At 47.1% G+C, this 25,106-nt stretch overlaps 2 long non-coding RNA genes across 2 annotated transcripts in view; one reads left to right on the plus strand and one right to left on the minus strand.

Annotated features, from left to right (window-relative positions):
* The window catches only part of LOC310893324, a 549,839-nt gene that overhangs the window by 364,222 nt on the left and 160,511 nt on the right, over window positions 1-25,106 (plus strand). The gene's annotated exons all lie outside the window — the stretch shown is intronic.
* Window positions 1-25,106, minus strand: part of LOC310893319 — a 182,874-nt gene that overhangs the window by 83,108 nt on the left and 74,660 nt on the right. The window contains exon 2 of the long non-coding RNA XR_014578899.1: window positions 1-25,106. This exon is cut by the window's right edge and continues 3,162 nt beyond it. This is a non-coding gene — a long non-coding RNA (uncharacterized lncRNA).

Genomic DNA, 25,106 nt, shown 5'->3' on the forward strand with positions numbered 1-25,106 from the left:
CTCCTGGGAGACCCAGAAAACTTCACCCCAGCAAACCCGCTAGTAACCCCACCACACATCAAGCCAGAATGATACTTCCTATTCGCCTACGCCATCCTACGTTCAATCCCAAATAAACTAGGAGGCGTATTAGCACTGGCCGCCTCCGTACTGATCCTATTCCTAATCCCATTCCTGCACAAATCAAAACAACGAGCAATAACATTCCGACCACTCTCCCAGCTCCTATTCTGAGTACTAGTCGCCGACCTCCTCGTCCTAACATGAGTAGGAAGCCAACCCGTCGAACACCCATTCATCATCATCGGCCAACTCGCTTCAATCGCCTACTTCACTATCCTCCTATTTCTCCTCCCCGCCGCAAGCGCCCTAGAAAACAAAATACTCAACTGCTAAATACTCTAATAGTTTATAAAAACATTGGTCTTGTAAACCAAAGATTGAAGACTTACCACTTCTTAGAGTACCCCAAACTCAGAAAAAAAGGACTCAAACCTTTATCTCCAGCTCCCAAAGCTGGCATTTTCAATAAACTATTCTCTGACCCTAACCCCTAAACCGCCCGAATAGCACCCCGCGACAACCCCCGCACAAGCTCCAATACAACAAACAAAGTCAACAACAGCCCCCAACCCGCCACTAAAAACATCCCTGCCCCATGTGAATAAAACATGGAAACTCCACTAAAATCCGACCGAACAACAAACACCCCAACATTATTCACAGTAGAAACCCCGAACTTCCAAGCCCCCATAAACCCCCCAAACACCAACCCCCCAAAAACAATTGCCACAAACGCTACTGCACATCCAATCACCCGTCAATCCCCCCAAGCCCCAGGGAAAGGCTCCGCTGCTAAAGCTACTGAATAAACAAACACCACCAGCATACCCCCCAAATACACCATAAACAGCACTAAAGCCACGAACGAAACCCCAAGGCCCAGCAACCACCCGCACCCCGCCACAGACGCTAACACCAAACCAACAACCCCATAATACGGCGAAGGATTCGACGCCACACCCAAAACACCCACCGCAAAGCAAATCCCTAAAAAAAACATAAAATAAGTCATTATTCCTGCCCGGACACTACCCGAGGCCTGCGGCTCGAAAAGCCGCCATTGTTCTCAACTACAGGAACTAACCGCAAGCCCCCAATAATTCTACCCCATCTATGCCATTATGCTTAACCCCCCCCCCCTCCCCCCCCGAGGCGGGGGTATTTGGTTATGCATATTCGTGCATAAATTTATATACCCCATATACATACATACTATAGTACCAGTAATATACATTATATACGGACTATCTTATAAGCAGGTGCTAAACCCATACATGTACACGGCCATTAAACCCTTAAACACACTCCTACCAAACCACCCGGCATGAATGTTCTAGGACCATACCCCACAACACCCAATACAACTCCACTCAAGCGCATAACAAGACCCCATTTTAATGAATGCTCACAGGACATGCTCCAACAACAACTCTCCACCACATATCTCATGCAGTTCGTATCAGACGGATTTATTAATCGTACTCCTCACGTGAAATCAGCAACCCGTTGCACATAATGTCCGGTATGACTAGCTTCAGGCCCATACGTTCCCCCTAAACCCCTTGCCCTCCTCACATTTTTGCGCCTCTGGTTCCTCGGTCAGGGCCATCCATTGGGTTCACTCACCCCTCCTTGCCCTTCAAAGTGGCATCTGTGAGTACTTTCACCTTCTCAATGCGTAATCGCGGCATGTTCCAGCTTTTTGGCGCCTCTGGTTCCTCTTATTTTTTCCGGGGTTACCTCACAGGTGGCTATTCCCAGTGATCTCGGGGGTCCCACAATCTAAGCCTGGACACACCTGCCTCACGGCCTATCCTATATTTCAAGGGTCCCTCGATGAGACGGTTGGCGTATATGGGGAATCATCCTGACACTGATGCACTTTGACCACATTCAGTTAATGTTACCTCCACCCTCCGGGTTAAATGGGGCTATTGGATGAATGCTCGTTGGACATAGCACAAAACAACAAATCATTAAGCGCAACCCCTGCGCTTCACAAACTAAACCAGTAAACTTTCGCTAACCACCATGTAGCATAAACCTTCATCGCCCAATCCCAGCAAACTACCTCTAAAACTCCATTAATCATCCCTTCCATGACATCATCGGAACGATGTATATATACACACAAACACATACAAAATAACTTAAACTTATTAGAGAAACTCCAGTACTAAAAATAGTAAACACAAGCAATAATTTCATATACTTCACTCTCACTCACCACTCAACTATCAGCTAACCACACCCCCGTCCACATAGCTTAACACAAAGCATGGCACTGAAGTTGCCAAGATGGCATAAAACATGCCTGCGGACAAAAGACTTAGTCCTAACCTTACGGTTGGTTTTTGCTAAATATATACATGCAAGTATCCGCGCCCCAGTGTAAACGCCCTCGACCACCTACCCCCATACAGGCCTTGAGGAGCGGGTATCAGGCACACCCAAGTAGTAGCCCAAGACGCCTCGCTAAGCCACGCCCCCACGGGTATTCAGCAGTAATTAACATTAAGCAATGAGTGCAAACTTGACTTAGTTATAGCAACAGCCTAACTTCAAGGGTTGGTAAATCTTGTGCCAGCCACCGCGGTCATACAAGAAACCCAAATCAACCGTCCTATTGACACGGCGTAAAGAGTGGTAAAATGCCTATCCTAGCTAACTAAGATCAAAATGCAACTGAGCTGTCATAAGCCCAAGATGCACCTAAACACACCATTAAGATGATCTTAGGAACTAACGACTGATTTAAACCCACGAAAGCCAGGGCCCAAACTGGGATTAGATACCCCACTATGCCTGGCCCTAAATCTTGATACTTACTTTACCGAAGTATCCGCCAGAGAACTACGAGCACAAACGCTTAAAACTCTAAGGACTTGGCGGTGCCCCAAACCCACCTAGAGGAGCCTGTTCTACAATCGATAATCCCCGATTAACCCAACCACCCCTTGCCAACACAGCCTACATACCGCCGTCGCCAGCCCACCTCGAATGAGAGCACAACAGTGGACACAATAGCACCCCGCTAATAAGACAGGTCAAGGTATAGCCTATGGAGTGGAAGAAATGGGCTACATTCCCCATTCATAGGGCACACGGAAAGAAGCGTGAAACCACTTCTGGAAGGTGGATTTAGCAGTAAAGTGGGACAATAGAGCCTACTTTAAGCCGGCCCTGGGGCACGTACATACCGCCCGTCACCCTCCTCAAAAGCCACATCCCACATAACTAATACCATAAATACGCTGAAGATGAGGTAAGTCGTAACAAGGTAAGTGTACCGGAAGGTGTACTTAGAATATCAAGACGTAGCTATAACACCAAAGCACTCAGCTTACACCTGAAAGATATCTACTAGACCGGATCGTCTTGAAGCCCCCCCTCTAGCTCAACCACACAAACAGTACACCAAAACTAAAGAATTTACTAAACTAATTAAACTAAAGCATTTTACAGTCTTAGTATAGGCAATAGAAAAGACACTTAGACGCGATAGAGACCCCAGTACCGTAAGGGAAAGATGAAATAGCAGTGAAACAATCAAAGCGACAGACAGCAAAGATCAACCCTTGTACCTTTTGCATCATGGTTTAGCGAGAACAACCAAGCAAAGTGAACTAAAGTTTGCCCCCCCGAAACCCAAGCGAGCTACTTTCAAGCAGTTAAAGAGAGCGAACCCGTCTCTGTTGCAAAAGAGTGGGATGACTTGTCAGTAGAGGTGAAAAGCCAACCGAGCTGGGTGATAGCTGGTTACCTGTGAAACGAATCTAAGTTCCCCCTTAATCCTCCCTACCGGACATCCTGAACCCTAATGAGATGATTAAGAGCTATTTAATGGAGGGACAGCTCCATTAAAAAAGGACACAACCTCGACTAGCGGATAATTCTTACTACTGATCCTACCGTGGGCCCTAAAGCAGCCATCAAAAAAGAGTGCGTCAAAGCTCCACCACCTAAAAATACCAAAATAAGATGATTCCCTTATCACAAACAGGTCAACCTATGAATATAGGAGAATTAATGCTAAAATAAGTAACTCAGGGCCACACCCCTCTAACGGCGCAAGCTTACATAGAAACATTATTAACAGACCTAGACAGATACAAAAACCCCTACAAGACCACGTATTAACTAACCCTGTTAACCCGACTCAGGAGCGCCTATAAGAGCGATTAAAATCTGTGAAAGGAACTCGGCAAATTAATAAGGCCCGACTGTTTACCAAAAACATAGCCTTCAGCAAATTAAACAAGTATTGAAGGTGATGCCTGCCCGGTGACTTAGGTTTAACGGCCGCGGTATCCTAACCGTGCAAAGGTAGCGCAACCAATTGTCCCATAAATCGAGACTTGTATGAATGGCTAAACGAGGTCTTAACTGTCTCTCACAGATAATCAGTGAAATTGATCTCCCCGTGCAAAAGCGGGGATGTGAACATAAGACGAGAAGACCCTGTGGAACTTAAAAATCAACGACCACCGCGAATCCTCAATCAACCCCACTGGGGCCACTACCATCGCAGAGCCTGGTCGATATTTTTCGGTTGGGGCGACCTTGGAGGAGAACAAATCCTCCAAAAACAAGACCATACCTCTTTACCTAGAGCTACCCCTCAAAGTGCTAACAGTGACCAGACCCAATATAATTGATTAATGGACCAAGCTACCCCAGGGATAACAGCGCAATCCCCCTCAAGAGCCCATATCGACAGGGGGGTTTACGACCTCGATGTTGGATCAGGACATCCTAATGGTGCAGCCGCTATTAAGGGTTCGTTTGTTCAACGATTAACAGTCCTACGTGATCTGAGTTCAGACCGGAGCAATCCAGGTCGGTTTCTATCTATGACACACTCTCCCCAGTACGAAAGGACCGGGAAAGTGGGGCCAATACCACAAGCACGCCCCCTCCCCGCTCTAAGCAGTGAAACCAACTAAACCGTGAAGAGGGCCTTCCCCCACCACTTTCAATCCTAGAAAAGGACCAGCTAGAGTGGCAGAGCCCGGCAAGTGCAGAAGGCTTAAGCCCTTTCCCCAGAGGTTCAAATCCTCTCCCTAGCTTCACCCATGATTCAAATAACAACACTAAGCTGCCTCGTTATATCCCTCCTATACATCATCCCAATCCTGATTGCCGTAGCCTTCCTAACCCTAGTAGAACAGAAAATCCTAAGCTACATACAATCCCGCAAAGGCCCTAACGTTGTCGGGCCTTTTGGCCTACTTCAACCATTTGCGGACGGACTGAAACTATTTACCAAAGAGCCCATCCGACCCTCTACCTCTTCCCCACTTCTATTCATTCTGATACCAATACTAGCCCTTGTCCTAGCCCTCACCACTTGAGCACCACTACCACTCCCATTTCCCCTAGCAGATCTAAACCTCGGAGTTCTCTTCCTAATAGCCATGTCAAGCCTAGCCGTCTACTCAGTCCTATGATCAGGCTGAGCCTCGAACTCAAAATACGCACTAATCGGAGCCCTACGGGCAGTAGCACAGACCATTTCATACGAAGTGACACTGGCCATAATCCTGCTATCAATAATCATACTAAGCGGAAGCTACACACTCAGCTCCTTTGCCGTCGCACAGGAGCCTCTATACTTCATTTTCTCCTCATGACCCCTAGCAATAATATGATACGTATCCACCCTAGCAGAGACAAACCGAGCTCCTTTTGACCTCACAGAGGGCGAATCTGAGCTAGTCTCAGGGTTTAACGTTGAATACGCCGCAGGACCCTTCGCCTTATTCTTCCTAGCTGAATATGCGAACATTATGCTAATAAATACACTTACAGCCATCATATTCCTAAACCCAAGCGCCCTAGGGCCACCCACAGAACTATTCCCCGTCATCCTAGCCACAAAAGTCCTCCTACTATCTTCTGGTTTCTTATGGGTCCGAGCTTCATACCCACGATTCCGATATGACCAACTAATGCACCTACTATGAAAAAACTTCCTACCCCTCACACTAGCTCTGTGCCTCTGACACATCAGCATACCTATCTGCTATGCAGGCCTACCTCCTTACATAAGGAAATGTGCCTGAACTACAAAGGGTCACTATGATAAAGTGAACATAGAGGTATAACAGCCCTCTCATTTCCTGTTGACCTTAGAAAAGTAGGAATTGAACCCACACAAGAGAAATCAAAATTCTCCATACTTCCCTTATATTATTTTCTAGTAGAGTCAGCTAATCAAGCTATCGGGCCCATACCCCGAAAATGATGGTTTAACCCCCTCCTCTACTAATGAACCCTTACGCGACCCCAATCATAACCTTCAGCCTCATCTTGGGCACCACAATCACAATTTCCAGCAACCACTGAGTTCTGGCCTGGACAGGACTGGAGATCAACACACTAGCCATCATTCCCCTAATTGCCAAATCCCACCACCCACGAGCAGTAGAAGCCGCAACGAAATACTTCCTAACCCAAGCAGCTGCTTCCGCCCTGGTCCTATTCTCTAGCATAACCAATGCCTGAGTCACTGGCCAATGAGACATCACACAAATAAACCACCCAACCTCCTGTCTACTACTGACAGCAGCAATCGCTATTAAACTGGGCCTAGTGCCATTTCACTTCTGATTCCCAGAAGTACTACAAGGATCGCCACTAATAACAGCCCTGCTACTCTCGACCCTCATAAAATTCCCCCCACTAACCCTGCTCCTACTAACATCCAAATCCCTCGACCCAGCTCTACTCACCGCCATGGCCCTAGCCTCAACAGCACTAGGAGGCTGAATAGGACTGAACCAAACACAAACACGCAAAATCCTAGCCTTCTCGTCCATCTCCCACTTAGGCTGAATCGCCATCATCCTAGTTTACAGCCCCAAATTGGCCTTACTTACCTTCTACCTATACACAATCATAACATCAGCCGTATTCCTAGCCCTTAACAAAATCAAAGCCCTTAACCTATCCATGATCACAACCTCATGAACAAAAACCCCAGTGCTAAACGCCACCCTAATACTAGTACTTTTATCCCTAGCAGGCCTCCCCCCATTAACAGGCTTTATACCAAAGTGACTTATCATCCAAGAACTAACTAAACAGGAAATAACACCAGCAGCCATGGCAATTGCCATGCTATCACTGCTCAGCCTCTTCTTCTACCTACGCCTCGCATACCACTCAACAATTACCCTTCCCCCCAACTCCTCTAACCACATAAAACAATGATACACTAGCAAAGCCCCAAGCACACCTACTGCGGTCCTTGCCTCACTATCAATCCTCTTACTTCCCCTGTCCCCAATAATACATGCCATTGTCTAGAAACTTAGGATAACACCCCAAACCGAAGGCCTTCAAAGCCTTAAATAAGAGTTAAACCCTCTTAGTTTCTGCACATTAAGACTTACAGAATATTAACCTGTATCTTCTGAATGCAAGTCAGACGCTTTAATTAAGCTAAAGCCTCCCTAGACAGATGGGCTTCGATCCCACAAAACTCTAGTTAACAGCTAAATGCCTAAACCAATTGGCTTCTGCCTACAAAGACCCTGACGCACCCTAGTGCGCATCGATGAGCTTGCAACTCAACATGAATTTCACTACAGAGCCGATAAGAAGAGGAATTAAACCTCTGTAAAAAGGACTACAGCCTAACGCTTCAACACTCAGCCATCTTACCCGTCACCTTCATCAACCGATGACTATTTTCCACTAACCATAAGGATATTGGCACCCTGTACCTCATCTTCGGGGCATGAGCAGGAATAGTCGGCACCGCACTCAGCCTATTAATCCGCGCAGAACTAGGACAACCAGGAACTCTCCTAGGCGACGACCAAATTTACAATGTAATCGTTACCGCTCACGCCTTTGTAATAAGCTTCTTTATAGTCATACCCATCATGATCGGAGGATTCGGCAACTGATTAGTCCCCCTCATAATCGGTGCCCCCGACATAGCATTCCCGCGAATAAACAACATAAGCTTTTGACTCCTCCCCCCATCATTCCTCCTACTACTAGCCTCATCCACTGTAGAAGCTGGCGCCGGCACAGGCTGAACTGTCTACCCTCCCCTAGCAGGTGACCTTGCCCACGCCGGAGCTTCAGTAGACCTGGCTATCTTCTCACTCCACTTAGCCGGTATCTCCTCCATCCTTGGGGCCATCAACTTTATCACCACAGCCATCAACATAAAACCCCCCGCACTCTCACAATACCAAACCCCACTATTTGTCTGATCCGTACTAATTACCGCCATCCTACTCCTTCTATCACTCCCCGTACTCGCCGCCGGTATTACAATATTACTAACTGATCGAAACCTAAACACCACATTCTTCGACCCCGCTGGAGGAGGAGACCCAATCCTGTACCAACACCTATTCTGATTCTTCGGACACCCAGAAGTCTATATTCTGATCCTACCGGGGTTCGGAATCATCTCACACGTAGTCACGTACTACTCAGGCAAAAAGGAGCCCTTCGGCTACATGGGAATAGTCTGAGCCATACTATCCATCGGCTTCCTAGGATTCATCGTCTGAGCTCACCACATGTTTACAGTAGGAATAGACGTTGATACCCGAGCCTACTTTACATCAGCCACTATAATCATTGCCATCCCTACCGGAATCAAAGTATTTAGCTGACTAGCCACCCTGCACGGAGGAACAATCAAATGAGACCCCCCCCAATACTATGAGCTCTAGGATTTATCTTCCTATTTACCATCGGAGGATTAACAGGAATCGTTCTTGCAAACTCTTCCCTAGACATCGCCCTGCACGACACGTACTACGTAGTTGCCCACTTCCACTACGTCCTATCCATAGGCGCCGTCTTTGCCATTCTAGCAGGATTTACTCACTGATTCCCACTACTCACTGGGTTTACCCTACACCAAACATGAGCAAAAGCCCACTTCGGGGTAATATTTACAGGAGTAAACCTAACGTTCTTCCCCCAGCACTTCCTAGGCCTAGCAGGAATACCCCGACGATACTCGGACTATCCCGACGCCTACACACTATGAAACACCATTTCCTCCTAGTCCTAGGACTTAGAGAAACTCCAGTACTAAAAATAGTAAACACAAGCAATAATTTCATATACTTCACTCTCACTCACCACTCAACTATCAGCTAACCACACCCCCGTCCACATAGCTTAACACAAAGCATGGCACTGAAGTTGCCAAGATGGCATAAAACATGCCTGCGGACAAAAGACTTAGTCCTAACCTTACGGTTGGTTTTTGCTAAATATATACATGCAAGTATCCGCGCCCCAGTGTAAACGCCCTCGACCACCTACCCCCATACAGGCCTTGAGGAGCGGGTATCAGGCACACCCAAGTAGTAGCCCAAGACGCCTCGCTAAGCCACGCCCCCACGGGTATTCAGCAGTAATTAACATTAAGCAATGAGTGCAAACTTGACTTAGTTATAGCAACAGCCTAACTTCAAGGGTTGGTAAATCTTGTGCCAGCCACCGCGGTCATACAAGAAACCCAAATCAACCGTCCTATTGACACGGCGTAAAGAGTGGTAAAATGCCTATCCTAGCTAACTAAGATCAAAATGCAACTGAGCTGTCATAAGCCCAAGATGCACCTAAACACACCATTAAGATGATCTTAGGAACTAACGACTGATTTAAACCCACGAAAGCCAGGGCCCAAACTGGGATTAGATACCCCACTATGCCTGGCCCTAAATCTTGATACTTACTTTACCGAAGTATCCGCCAGAGAACTACGAGCACAAACGCTTAAAACTCTAAGGACTTGGCGGTGCCCCAAACCCACCTAGAGGAGCCTGTTCTACAATCGATAATCCCCGATTAACCCAACCACCCCTTGCCAACACAGCCTACATACCGCCGTCGCCAGCCCACCTCGAATGAGAGCACAACAGTGGACACAATAGCACCCCGCTAATAAGACAGGTCAAGGTATAGCCTATGGAGTGGAAGAAATGGGCTACATTCCCTATTCATAGGGCACACGGAAAGAAGCGTGAAACCACTTCTGGAAGGCGGATTTAGCAGTAAAGTGGGACAATAGAGCCTACTTTAAGCCGGCCCTGGGGCACGTACATGGTTAAACATGCCTGTTAGTAGTGTGGCGAGCCATAGTGGGAAGGCTAGGGCTATGTTCATAGATAGTTGGGTGGTTGGGGTGAATGTATATGGAAGGAGGCCTAGAAGGTTGATTGTAAGAAGTATGATTATTAGGGATGTAAATATTATGGCTCATTTGTGGCCATTTTTGTTGAGTGGGACTATTAGTTGTTTTGTGATTAGGTGAAGGAGTCATGTTTGGATGGTAGAAAGGCGGTTGTTGATTCATCGGTTGTTTGGGGACGGGAATAGTAGGGCTGGGAAGAGTAGGGATAGTAGAATTAAGGGGATGCCAAATAGATTGGGGCTGGAAAATTGGTCACAGAAGCTTAGGTTCATGGTCAGGATCATGGTGTGGGTTTGGTAGTGAGGGAGGTCTTATTTGATGGGGGGTTGGTTGTGGTGAAGGCTAGTAGTTTTGGTTGGATGAGGAGTGCTAGGGTTAATCAGGTTATAATTATGATTGAAAATCATGGTGCGGGGTTAAGCTGTGGCATATCATTAAGGAGGGGGAAGTCCCTCTTTGGCTAGCTTAAAAGGCTAGTGCTGTTGCATAGCTTCTTAATGATTAGGATGATGATAGAAGGGACGATCAGGCCTCGAAATGTGGGAGTGGGGTTGATTCTACTACAATGGGTATGTAGCTGTGATTAGCCCCGCAAATTTCTGAGCATTGTCCGTAAAAAATCCCAGGCCGGGTGGTAATGAATGAAGTTTGGTTTAGTCGGCCTGGGATTGCGTCTGTTTTAACTCCGAGCGTTGGGACTGCTCAGGAGTGGAGTACGTCTCCTGCAGTAATGATCACGCGGATGGGGGATTCTATTGGGATAACTACGCGGTGGTCAACTTCTAGCAGTCGGAAGTGGCCGTTGGGTAAGTCTGGGGTGGGCACTATGTAGGAGTCGAATGATAGGTCTTTGAAGTCTGTGTATTCGTAGCTTCAGTATCATTGGTGGCCGATGGCTTTTAGGGTGAGGTCTGGTTCGTCGATTTCGTCCATTATGTAGAGGATTTGTAGGGATGGGAGGGCGAGGAGTACCAGGACGATAGCAGCTAGGATTGTCCAGATCAGCTCTACTTCTTGGGCGTCTACAGCATTGGACGAGAGTTTTTCTGTTAGTATGTGGGCTAAAAGGTAGAGAACTAGGCTGCAGATAGCTAGGGCAACGATTAGGGCGTGGTCGTGGAATTCAACGAGTTCTTCTATGATGGGTGATGAGGCGTCTTGGAATCCTAGTTGGGAGTGGTTGGCCACATGAGATGTACAGGATTTTTACCTGTGATTTAGTCTTGACAAGGCTATGTAATTGGTTTACTAACGTCTCATAAGAAAGAAGCATGAGCGGTTAACCTCCTGGGAGACCCAGAAAACTTCACCCCAGCAAACCCGCTAGTAACCCCACCACACATCAAGCCAGAATGATACTTCCTATTCGCCTACGCCATCCTACGTTCAATCCCAAATAAACTAGGAGGCGTATTAGCACTGGCCGCCTCCGTACTGATCCTATTCCTAATCCCATTCCTGCACAAATCAAAACAACGAGCAATAACATTCCGACCACTCTCCCAGCTCCTATTCTGAGTACTAGTCGCCGACCTCCTCGTCCTAACATGAGTAGGAAGCCAACCCGTCGAACACCCATTCATCATCATCGGCCAACTCGCTTCAATCGCCTACTTCACTATCCTCCTATTTCTCCTCCCCGCCGCAAGCGCCCTAGAAAACAAAATACTCAACTGCTAAATACTCTAATAGTTTATAAAAACATTGGTCTTGTAAACCAAAGATTGAAGACTTACCACTTCTTAGAGTACCCCAAACTCAGAAAAAAAGGACTCAAACCTTTATCTCCAGCTCCCAAAGCTGGCATTTTCAATAAACTATTCTCTGACCCTAACCCCTAAACCGCCCGAATAGCACCCCGCGACAACCCCCGCACAAGCTCCAATACAACAAACAAAGTCAACAACAGCCCCCAACCCGCCACTAAAAACATCCCTGCCCCATGTGAATAAAACATGGAAACTCCACTAAAATCCGACCGAACAACAAACACCCCAACATTATTCACAGTAGAAACCCCGAACTTCCAAGCCCCCATAAACCCCCCAAACACCAACCCCCCAAAAACAATTGCCACAAACGCTACTGCACATCCAATCACCCGTCAATCCCCCCAAGCCCCAGGGAAAGGCTCCGCTGCTAAAGCTACTGAATAAACAAACACCACCAGCATACCCCCCAAATACACCATAAACAGCACTAAAGCCACGAACGAAACCCCAAGGCCCAGCAACCACCCGCACCCCGCCACAGACGCTAACACCAAACCAACAACCCCATAATACGGCGAAGGATTCGACGCCACACCCAAAACACCCACCGCAAAGCAAATCCCTAAAAAAAACATAAAATAAGTCATTATTCCTGCCCGGACACTACCCGAGGCCTGCGGCTCGAAAAGCCGCCATTGTTCTCAACTACAGGAACTAACCGCAAGCCCCCAATAATTCTACCCCATCTATGCCATTATGCTTAACCCCCCCCCCCTCCCCCCCCGAGGCGGGGGTATTTGGTTATGCATATTCGTGCATAAATTTATATACCCCATATACATACATACTATAGTACCAGTAATATACATTATATACGGACTATCTTATAAGCAGGTGCTAAACCCATACATGTACACGGCCATTAAACCCTTAAACACACTCCTACCAAACCACCCGGCATGAATGTTCTAGGACCATACCCCACAACACCCAATACAACTCCACTCAAGCGCATAACAAGACCCCATTTTAATGAATGCTCACAGGACATGCTCCAACAACAACTCTCCACCACATATCTCATGCAGTTCGTATCAGACGGATTTATTAATCGTACTCCTCACGTGAAATCAGCAACCCGTTGCACATAATGTCCGGTATGACTAGCTTCAGGCCCATACGTTCCCCCTAAACCCCTCGCCCTCCTCACATTTTTGCGCCTCTGGTTCCTCGGTCAGGGCCATCCATTGGGTTCACTCACCCCTCCTTGCCCTTCAAAGTGGCATCTGTGAGTACTTTCACCTTCTCAATGCGTAATCGCGGCATGTTCCAGCTTTTTGGCGCCTCTGGTTCCTCTTATTTTTTCCGGGGTTACCTCACAGGTGGCTATTCCCAGTGATCTCGGGGGTCCCACAATCTAAGCCTGGACACACCTGCCTCACGGCCTATCCTATATTTCAAGGGTCCCTCGATGAGACGGTTGGCGTATATGGGGAATCATCCTGACACTGATGCACTTTGACCACATTCAGTTAATGTTACCTCCACCCTCCGGGTTAAATGGGGCTATTGGATGAATGCTCGTTGGACATAGCACAAAACAACAAATCATTAAGCGCAACCCCTGCGCTTCACAAACTAAACCAGTAAACTTTCGCTAACCACCATGTAGCATAAACCTTCATCGCCCAATCCCAGCAAACTACCTCTAAAACTCCATTAATCATCCCTTCCATGACATCATCGGAACGATGTATATATACACACAAACACATACAAAATAACTTAAACTTATTAGAGAAACTCCAGTACTAAAAATAGTAAACACAAGCAATAATTTCATATACTTCACTCTCACTCACCACTCAACTATCAGCTAACCACACCCCCGTCCACATAGCTTAACACAAAGCATGGCACTGAAGTTGCCAAGATGGCATAAAACATGCCTGCGGACAAAAGACTTAGTCCTAACCTTACGGTTGGTTTTTGCTAAATATATACATGCAAGTATCCGCGCCCCAGTGTAAACGCCCTCGACCACCTACCCCCATACAGGCCTTGAGGAGCGGGTATCAGGCACACCCAAGTAGTAGCCCAAGACGCCTCGCTAAGCCACGCCCCCACGGGTATTCAGCAGTAATTAACATTAAGCAATGAGTGCAAACTTGACTTAGTTATAGCAACAGCCTAACTTCAAGGGTTGGTAAATCTTGTGCCAGCCACCGCGGTCATACAAGAAACCCAAATCAACCGTCCTATTGACACGGCGTAAAGAGTGGTAAAATGCCTATCCTAGCTAACTAAGATCAAAATGCAACTGAGCTGTCATAAGCCCAAGATGCACCTAAACACACCATTAAGATGATCTTAGGAACTAACGACTGATTTAAACCCACGAAAGCCAGGGCCCAAACTGGGATTAGATACCCCACTATGCCTGGCCCTAAATCTTGATACTTACTTTACCGAAGTATCCGCCAGAGAACTACGAGCACAAACGCTTAAAACTCTAAGGACTTGGCGGTGCCCCAAACCCACCTAGAGGAGCCTGTTCTACAATCGATAATCCCCGATTAACCCAACCACCCCTTGCCAACACAGCCTACATACCGCCGTCGCCAGCCCACCTCGAATGAGAGCACAACAGTGGACACAATAGCACCCCGCTAATAAGACAGGTCAAGGTATAGCCTATGGAGTGGAAGAAATGGGCTACATTCCCTATTCATAGGGCACACGGAAAGAAGCGTGAAACCACTTCTGGAAGGCGGATTTAGCAGTAAAGTGGGACAATAGAGCCTACTTTAAGCCGGCCCTGGGGCACGTACATACCGCCCGTCACCCTCCTCAAAAGCCACATCCCACATAACTAATACCATAAATACGCTGAAGATGAGGTAAGTCGTAACAAGGTAAGTGTACCGGAAGGTGTACTTAGAATATCAAGACGTAGCTATAACACCAAAGCACTCAGCTTACACCTGAAAGATATCTACTAGACCGGATCGTCTTGAAGCCCCCCCTCTAGCTCAACCACACAAATAGTACACCAAAACTAAAGAATTTACTAAACTAATTAAACTAAAGCATTTTACAGTCTTAGTATAGGCGATAGAAAAGACACTTAGACGCGATAGAGACCCCAGTACCGTAAGGGAAAGATGAAATAGCAGTGAAACAATCAAAGCGACAGACAGCAAAGATCAACCCTTGTACCTTTTGCATCATGGTTTAGCGAGAACAACCAAGCAAAGTGAACTAAAGTTTGCCCCCCCGAAACCCAAGCGAGCTACTTTCAAGCAGTTAAAGAGAGCGAACCCGTCTCTGTTGCAAAAGAGTGGGATGACTTGTCAGTAGAGGTGAAAAGCCAACCGAGCTGGGTGATAGCTGGTTACCTGTGAAACGAATCTAAGTTCCCCCTTAATCCTCCCTACCGGACATCCTGAACCCTAATGAGATGATTAAGAGCTATTTAATGGAGGGACAGCTCCATTAAAAAAGGACACAACCTCGACTAGCGGATAATTCTTACTACTGATCCTACCGTGGGCCCTAAAGCAGCCATCAAAAAAGAGTGCGTCAAAGCTCCACCACCTAAAAATACCAAAATAAGATGATTCCCTTATCACAAACAGGTCAACCTATGAATATAGGAGAATTAATGCTAAAATAAGTAACTCAGGGCCACACCCCTCTAACGGCGCAAGCTTACATAGAAACATTATTAACAGACCTAGACAGATACAAAAACCCCTACAAGACCACGTATTAACTAACCCTGTTAACCCGACTCAGGAGCGCCTATAAGAGCGATTAAAATCTGTGAAAGGAACTCGGCAAATTAATAAGGCCCGACTGTTTACCAAAAACATAGCCTTCAGCAAATTAAACAAGTATTGAAGGTGATGCCTGCCCGGTGACTTAGGTTTAACGGCCGCGGTATCCTAACCGTGCAAAGGTAGCGCAATCAATTGTCCCATAAATCGAGACTTGTATGAATGGCTAAACGAGGTCTTAACTGTCTCTCACAGATAATCAGTGAAATTGATCTCCCCGTGCAAAAGCGGGGATGTGAACATAAGACGAGAAGACCCTGTGGAACTTAAAAATCAACGACCACCGCGAATCCTCAATCAACCCCACTGGGGCCACTACCATCGCAGAGCCTGGTCGATATTTTTCGGTTGGGGCGACCTTGGAGGAGAACAAATCCTCCAAAAACAAGACCATACCTCTTTACCTAGAGCTACCCCTCAAAGTGCTAACAGTGACCAGACCCAATATAATTGATTAATGGACCAAGCTACCCCAGGGATAACAGCGCAATCCCCCTCAAGAGCCCATATCGACAGGGGGGTTTACGACCTCGATGTTGGATCAGGACATCCTAATGGTGCAGCCGCTATTAAGGGTTCGTTTGTTCAACGATTAACAGTCCTACGTGATCTGAGTTCAGACCGGAGCAATCCAGGTTGGTTTCTATCTATGACACACTCTCCCCAGTACGAAAGGACCGGGAAAGTGGGGCCAATACCACAAGCACGCCCCCCCCCTCTAAGCAGTGAAACCAACTAAACCGTGAAGAGGGCCTTCCCCCACCACTTTCAATCCTAGAAAAGGACCAGCTAGAGTGGCAGAGCCCGGCAAGTGCAGAAGGCTTAAGCCCTTTCCCCAGAGGTTCAAATCCTCTCCCTAGCTTCACCCATGATTCAAATAACAACACTAAGCTGCCTCCTTATATCCCTCCTATACATCATCCCAATCCTGATTGCCGTAGCCTTCCTAACCCTAGTAGAACGGAAAATCCTAAGCTACATACAATCCCGCAAAGGCCCTAACGTTGTCGGGCCTTTTGGCCTACTTCAACCATTTGCGGACGGACTGAAACTATTTACCAAAGAGCCCATCCGACCCTCTACCTCTTCCCCACTTCTATTCATTCTGATACCAATACTAGCCCTTGTCCTAGCCCTCACCACTTGAGCACCACTACCACTCCCATTTCCCCTAGCAGATCTAAACCTCGGAGTTCTCTTCCTAATAGCCATGTCAAGCCTAGCCGTCTACTCAGTCCTATGATCAGGCTGAGCCTCGAACTCAAAATACGCACTAATCGGAGCCCTACGGGCAGTAGCACAGACCATTTCATACGAAGTGACACTGGCCATAATCCTGCTATCAATAATCATACTAAGCGGAAGCTACACACTCAGCTCCTTTGCCGTCGCACAGGAGCCTCTATACTTCATTTTCTCCTCATGACCCCTAGCAATAATATGATACGTATCCACCCTAGCAGAGACAAACCGAGCTCCTTTTGACCTCACAGAGGGCGAATCTGAGCTAGTCTCAGGGTTTAACGTTGAATACGCCGCAGGACCCTTCGCCTTATTCTTCCTAGCTGAATATGCGAACATTATGCTAATAAATACACTTACAGCCATCATATTCCTAAACCCAAGCGCCCTAGGGCCACCCACAGAACTATTCCCCGTCATCCTAGCCACAAAAGTCCTCCTACTATCTTCTGGTTTCTTATGGGTCCGAGCTTCATACCCACGATTCCGATATGACCAACTAATGCACCTACTATGAAAAAACTTCCTACCCCTCACACTAGCTCTGTGCCTCTGACACATCAGCATACCTATCTGCTATGCAGGCCTACCTCCTTACATAAGGAAATGTGCCTGAACTACAAAGGGTCACTATGATAAAGTGAACATAGAGGTATAACAGCCCTCTCATTTCCTGTTGACCTTAGAAAAGTAGGAATTGAACCCACACAAGAGAAATCAAAATTCTCCATACTTCCCTTATATTATTTTCTAGTAGAGTCAGCTAATCAAGCTATCGGGCCCATACCCCGAAAATGATGGTTTAACCCCCTCCTCTACTAATGAACCCTTACGCGACCCCAATCATAACCTTCAGCCTCATCTTGGGCACCACAATCACAATTTCCAGCAACCACTGAGTTCTGGCCTGGACAGGACTGGAGATCAACACACTAGCCATCATTCCCCTAATTGCCAAATCCCACCACCCACGAGCAGTAGAAGCCGCAACGAAATACTTCCTAACCCAAGCAGCTGCTTCCGCCCTGGTCCTATTCTCTAGCATAACCAATGCCTGAGTCACTGGCCAATGAGACATCACACAAATAAACCACCCAACCTCCTGTCTACTACTGACAGCAGCAATCGCTATTAAACTGGGCCTAGTGCCATTTCACTTCTGATTCCCAGAAGTACTACAAGGATCGCCACTAATAACAGCCCTGCTACTCTCGACCCTCATAAAATTCCCCCCACTAACCCTGCTCCTACTAACATCCAAATCCCTCGACCCAGCTCTACTCACCGCCATGGCCCTAGCCTCAACAGCACTAGGAGGCTGAATAGGACTGAACCAAACACAAACACGCAAAATCCTAGCCTTCTCGTCCATCTCCCACTTAGGCTGAATCGCCATCATCCTAGTTTACAGCCCCAAATTGGCCTTACTTACCTTCTACCTATACACAATCATAACATCAGCCGTATTCCTAGCCCTTAACAAAATCAAAGCCCTTAACCTATCCATGATCACAACCTCATGAACAAAAACCCCAGTGCTAAACGCCACCCTAATACTAGTACTTTTATCCCTAGCAGGCCTCCCCCCATTAACAGGCTTTATACCAAAGTGACTTATCATCCAAGAACTAACTAAACAGGAAATAACACCAGCAGCCATGGCAATTGCCATGCTATCACTGCTCAGCCTCTTCTTCTACCTACGCCTCGCATACCACTCAACAATTACCCTTCCCCCCAACTCCTCTAACCACATAAAACAATGATACACTAGCAAAGCCCCAAGCACACCTACTGCGGTCCTTGCCTCACCATCAATCCTCTTACTTCCCCTGTCCCCAATAATACATGCCATTGTCTAGAAACTTAGGATAACACCCCAAACCGAAGGCCTTCAAAGCCTTAAATAAGAGTTAAACCCTCTTAGTTTCTGCACATTAAGACTTACAGAATATTAACCTGTATCTTCTGAATGCAAGTCAGACGCTTTAATTAAGCTAAAGCCTCCCTAGACAGATGGGCTTCGATCCCACAAAACTCTAGTTAACAGCTAAATGCCTAAACCAATTGGCTTCTGCCTACAAAGACCCTGACGCACCCTAGTGCGCATCGATGAGCTTGCAACTCAACATGAATTTCACTACAGAGCCGATAAGAAGAGGAATTAAACCTCTGTAAAAAGGACTACAGCCTAACGCTTCAACACTCAGCCATCTTACCCGTCACCTTCATCAACCGATGACTATTTTCCACTAACCATAAGGATATTGGCACCCTGTACCTCATCTTCGGGGCATGAGCAGGAATAGTCGGCACCGCACTCAGCCTATTAATCCGCGCAGAACTAGGACAACCAGGAACTCTCCTAGGCGACGACCAAATTTACAATGTAATCGTTACCGCTCACGCCTTTGTAATAAGCTTCTTTATAGTCATACCCATCATGATCGGAGGATTCGGCAACTGATTAGTCCCCCTCATAATCGGTGCCCCCGACATAGCATTCCCGCGAATAAACAACATAAGCTTTTGACTCCTCCCCCCATCATTCCTCCTACTACTAGCCTCATCCACTGTAGAAGCTGGCGCCGGCACAGGCTGAACTGTCTACCCTCCCCTAGCAGGTAACCTTGCCCACGCCGGAGCTTCAGTAGACCTGGCTATCTTCTCACTCCACTTAGCCGGTATCTCCTCCATCCTTGGGGCCATCAACTTTATCACCACAGCCATCAACATAAAACCCCCCGCACTCTCACAATACCAAACCCCACTATTTGTCTGATCCGTACTAATTACCGCCATCCTACTCCTTCTATCACTCCCCGTACTCGCCGCCGGTATTACAATATTACTAACTGATCGAAACCTAAACACCACATTCTTCGACCCCGCTGGAGGAGGAGACCCAATCCTGTACCAACACCTATTCTGATTCTTCGGACACCCAGAAGTCTATATTCTGATCCTACCGGGGTTCGGAATCATCTCACACGTAGTCACGTACTACTCAGGCAAAAAGGAGCCCTTCGGCTACATGGGAATAGTCTGAGCCATACTATCCATCGGCTTCCTAGGATTCATCGTCTGAGCTCACCACATGTTTACAGTAGGAATAGACGTTGATACCCGAGCCTACTTTACATCAGCCACTATAATCATTGCCATCCCTACCGGAATCAAAGTATTTAGCTGACTAGCCACCCTGCACGGAGGAACAATCAAATGAGACCCCCCCCAATACTATGAGCTCTAGGATTTATCTTCCTATTTACCATCGGAGGATTAACAGGAATCGTTCTTGCAAACTCTTCCCTAGACATCGCCCTGCACGACACGTACTACGTAGTTGCCCACTTCCACTACGTCCTATCCATAGGCGCCGTCTTTGCCATTCTAGCAGGATTTACTCACTGATTCCCACTACTCACTGGGTTTACCCTACACCAAACATGAGCAAAAGCCCACTTCGGGGTAATATTTACAGGAGTAAACCTAACGTTCTTCCCCCAGCACTTCCTAGGCCTAGCAGGAATACCCCGACGATACTCGGACTATCCCGACGCCTACACACTATGAAACACCATTTCCTCCATCGGCTCCCTAATCTCAATAGTAGCCGTAATCATACTAATATTCATCATCTGAGAAGCCTTTTCGGCCAAACGAAAAGTCCTACAACCAGAACTAACTACCACAAACGTTGAATGAATCCACGGCTGCCCTCCCCCATACCATACTTTCGAGGAACCGGCCTTCGTCCAAGTACAAGAAAGGAAGGAATCGAACCCTCACATGCTGGTTTCAAGCCAACTGCATTCACCGCTCATGCTTCTTTCTTATGAGACGTTAGTAAACCAATTACATAGCCTTGTCAAGACTAAATCACAGGTAAAAATCCTGTACATCTCATGTGGCCAACCACTCCCAACTAGGATTCCAAGACGCCTCATCACCCATCATAGAAGAACTCGTTGAATTCCACGACCACGCCCTAATCGTTGCCCTAGCTATCTGCAGCCTAGTTCTCTACCTTTTAGCCCACATACTAACAGAAAAACTCTCGTCCAATGCTGTAGACGCCCAAGAAGTAGAGCTGATCTGGACAATCCTAGCTGCTATCGTCCTGGTACTCCTCGCCCTCCCATCCCTACAAATCCTCTACATAATGGACAAAATCGATGAACCAGACCTCACCCTAAAAGCCATCGACCACCAATGATACTGAAGCTACGAATACACAGACTTCAAAGACCTATCATTCGACTCCTACATAGTGCCCACCCCAGACTTACCCAACGGCCACTTCCGACTGCTAGAAGTTGACCACCGCGTAGTTATCCCAATAGAATCCCCCATCCGCGTGATCATTACTGCAGGAGACGTACTCCACTCCTGAGCAGTCCCAACGCTCGGAGTTAAAACAGACGCAATCCCAGGCCGACTAAACCAAACTTCATTCATTACCACCCGGCCTGGGATTTTTTATGGACAATGCTCAGAAATTTGCGGGGCTAATCACAGCTACATACCCATTGTAGTAGAATCAACCCCACTCCCACATTTCGAGGCCTGATCGTCCCTTCTATCATCATCCTAATCATTAAGAAGCTATGCAACAGCACTAGCCTTTTAAGCTAGCCAAAGAGGGACTTCCCCCTCCTTAATGATATGCCACAGCTTAACCCCGCACCATGATTTTCAATCATAATTATAACCTGATTAACCCTAGCACTCCTCATCCAACCAAAACTACTAGCCTTCACCACAACCAACCCCCCATCAAATAAGACCTCCCTCACTACCAAACCCACACCATGATCCTGACCATGAACCTAAGCTTCTTTGACCAATTTTCCAGCCCCAATCTATTTGGCATCCCCTTAATCCTACTATCCCTACTCTTCCCAGCCCTACTATTCCCGTCCCCAAACAACCGATGAATCAACAACCGCCTTTCTACTATCCAAACATGACTCCTTCACCTAATCACAAAACAACTAATAGTCCCACTCAACAAAAATGGCCACAAATGAGCCATAATATTTACATCCCTAATAATCATACTTCTTACAATCAACCTTCTAGGCCTCCTTCCATATACATTCACCCCAACCACCCAACTATCTATGAACATAGCCCTAGCCTTCCCACTATGGCTCACCACACTACTAACAGGCCTACGAAACCAACCATCAGCCTCTTTAGCCCACCTATTACCCGAAGGTACCCCTACACCCCTAATCCCCGCACTAATCCTGATCGAAACAACCAGCCTACTAATCCGCCCCCTAGCCCTCGGAGTCCGCCTTACAGCCAACCTTACAGCAGGACACTTACTCATCCAACTCATCTCTACAGCCTCCATTGCATTAATACCCACCCTTCCTGCAGTATCCATCCTAACAATAATCATCCTACTACTCCTAACCATCCTAGAAGTAGCAGTAGCCATAATCCAGGCCTACGTCTTCGTGCTCCTTCTAAGCCTATACTTACAAGAAAACATCTAATGGCACACCAAGCACACTCATACCACATAGTTGACCCAAGCCCTTGACCAATCTTCGGGGCAGCCGCCGCCCTACTCACAACCTCAGGATTAATCATGTGATTCCACTACAACTCATCCATACTACTAACCCTAGGCCTCATCTCAATACTCCTAGTAATACTCCAATGATGACGAGACATTGTACGAGAAAGCACCTTCCAAGGCCATCACACTCCCACAGTCCAAAAAGGCCTACGATACGGCATAATCCTTTTCATCACATCCGAAGCATTCTTCTTCTTAGGGTTCTTCTGAGCGTTCTTCCACTCGAGCCTGGCCCCAACCCCAGAACTAGGAGGCCAATGACCCCCAACAGGAATTAAACCACTCAACCCGATAGAAGTCCCCCTACTAAACACAGCCATCCTACTAGCCTCAGGCGTTACCGTAACGTGAGCCCATCACAGCATCACAGAAGGAAACCGAAAACACGCCATCCACGCCCTAACCCTAACGATCCTCTTGGGATTCTACTTCACAGCCCTACAAGCAATAGAATACCACGAAGCCCCATTCTCAATCGCTGATAGCGTCTACGGATCTACCTTCTTCGTTGCCACTGGATTCCACGGACTCCACGTAATCATCGGATCCTCCTTCCTGACCGTCTGCCTCTTCCGACTGATCAAGTTCCACTTTACATCAGACCACCACTTCGGATTCGAGGCAGCAGCCTGATACTGACACTTCGTAGACGTCATCTGACTATTCCTCTACATAACCATCTACTGATGAGGATCTTGCTCTTCTAGTATATTAATTACAATTGACTTCCAATCTCTAGGATCTGGTATAAACCCAGAGGAGAGCAATGAACGCACTCATGTTCATATTCGCCCTATCATCAATCCTAAGCGCCGCCCTAACCGCATTAAACTTCTGACTCGCCCAAATAAACCCCGACTCAGAGAAACTCTCACCGTACGAATGTGGATTCGACCCACTTGGATCTGCTCGATTACCATTCTCAGTCCGATTCTTCCTCAGTAGCCATCCTGTTCGTCCTATTCGACCTAGAAATCGCCCTCCTACTCCCCCTGCCATGAGCCGTCCAACTCCAATCCCCCCTAATGACCCTCACCTGAACTGTAGTGATCCTCCTTCTCCTAACACTCGGACTGGCCTACGAGTGAATTCAAGGGGGCCTAGAATGAGCAGAATAACAGAAAGTTAGTCTAACCAAAAAGATAGCTGGTTTCGACCCAGCAGATTACAGCCAACCCTGTAACTTTCTTATGTCGCCCCTACATTTAAGCTTCTACTCAGCCTTCATTTTCAGCGGACTAGGACTAGCCTTCCACCGAACCCACCTAGTATCCGCCCTACTATGCCTTGAAAGCATAATATTATCGATATTCGTAGGCCTATCAATATGATCCATCGAAAACCAAGTCTCCTCATTCACCATGGTACCAATTCTCATGCTAACCTTCTCAGCGTGTGAGGCGGGCACAGGCCTGGCCATCCTAGTAGCCTCCACCCGCACACATGGCTCCGACCATCTACACAACCTAAACCTCCTGCAATGCTAAAAATCATCCTACCCACAATCATACTTCTTCCAACCGCCCTGCTGTCTCCACCAAAATTTCTATGGACTAACACCACCTTATACAGCCTCCTAATCGCTGCCCTAAGCCTACAGTGATTAATCCCAACCTACTACCCCTACAAATTTTTATCCAACTGAACAGGAATTGACCAAATCTCATCCCCCCTCCTAGTACTATCCTGCTGACTACTCCCACTCATAATCATAGCAAGCCAAAACCACCTGCAACAAGAACCCCTACAACGCAAACGAATCTTTATCTCAACCTTAGTCGCAGTCCAGCCATTCATCCTACTAGCCTTTTCCACCACAGAACTAGCACTATTTTACATCTCATTTGAAGCAACCCTCATTCCCACCCTAATCTTAATCACCCGATGGGGGAACCAACCAGAACGCCTAAGCGCTGGCATCTACCTGCTATTCTACACGCCAGTAAGCTCTCTACCCCTGCTAATCACAATCATACACCTATACGTGAAAATTGGCACCCTGCACCTGCCAACCCTACAACTAACCCACCCAACCCTATCCACCTCATGGACAGGAATACTATCAGGTCTAGCACTGCTCATAGCATTCATAGTAAAAGCCCCACTATACGGCCTACACCTCTGACTGCCAAAAGCCCACGTAGAAGCACCCATCGCAGGCTCAATACTCCTCGCCGCCCTACTACTAAAGCTAGGAGGATACGGAATTATACGAGTCACTCTATTTATGGGCCCACTGTCCAACCTCCTGCACTACCCCTTCCTAACCCTGGCCCTATGAGGCGCCCTAATGACTAGCTCAATCTGCCTACGACAGACAGACCTAAAATCACTAATCGCTTATTCATCCGTTAGCCACATAGGCCTAGTTATCGCTGCAGGAATAATCCAAACCCACTGATCATTCTCAGGGGCAATGATCCTAATAATTTCCCATGGACTAACTTCCTCCATACTATTCTGCCTAGCCAACA

Source organism: Anser anser (assembly GCF_964211835.1).
Source record: "Anser anser genome assembly, chromosome: 2".
Lineage (NCBI taxonomy): Eukaryota > Metazoa > Chordata > Aves > Anseriformes > Anatidae > Anser > Anser anser.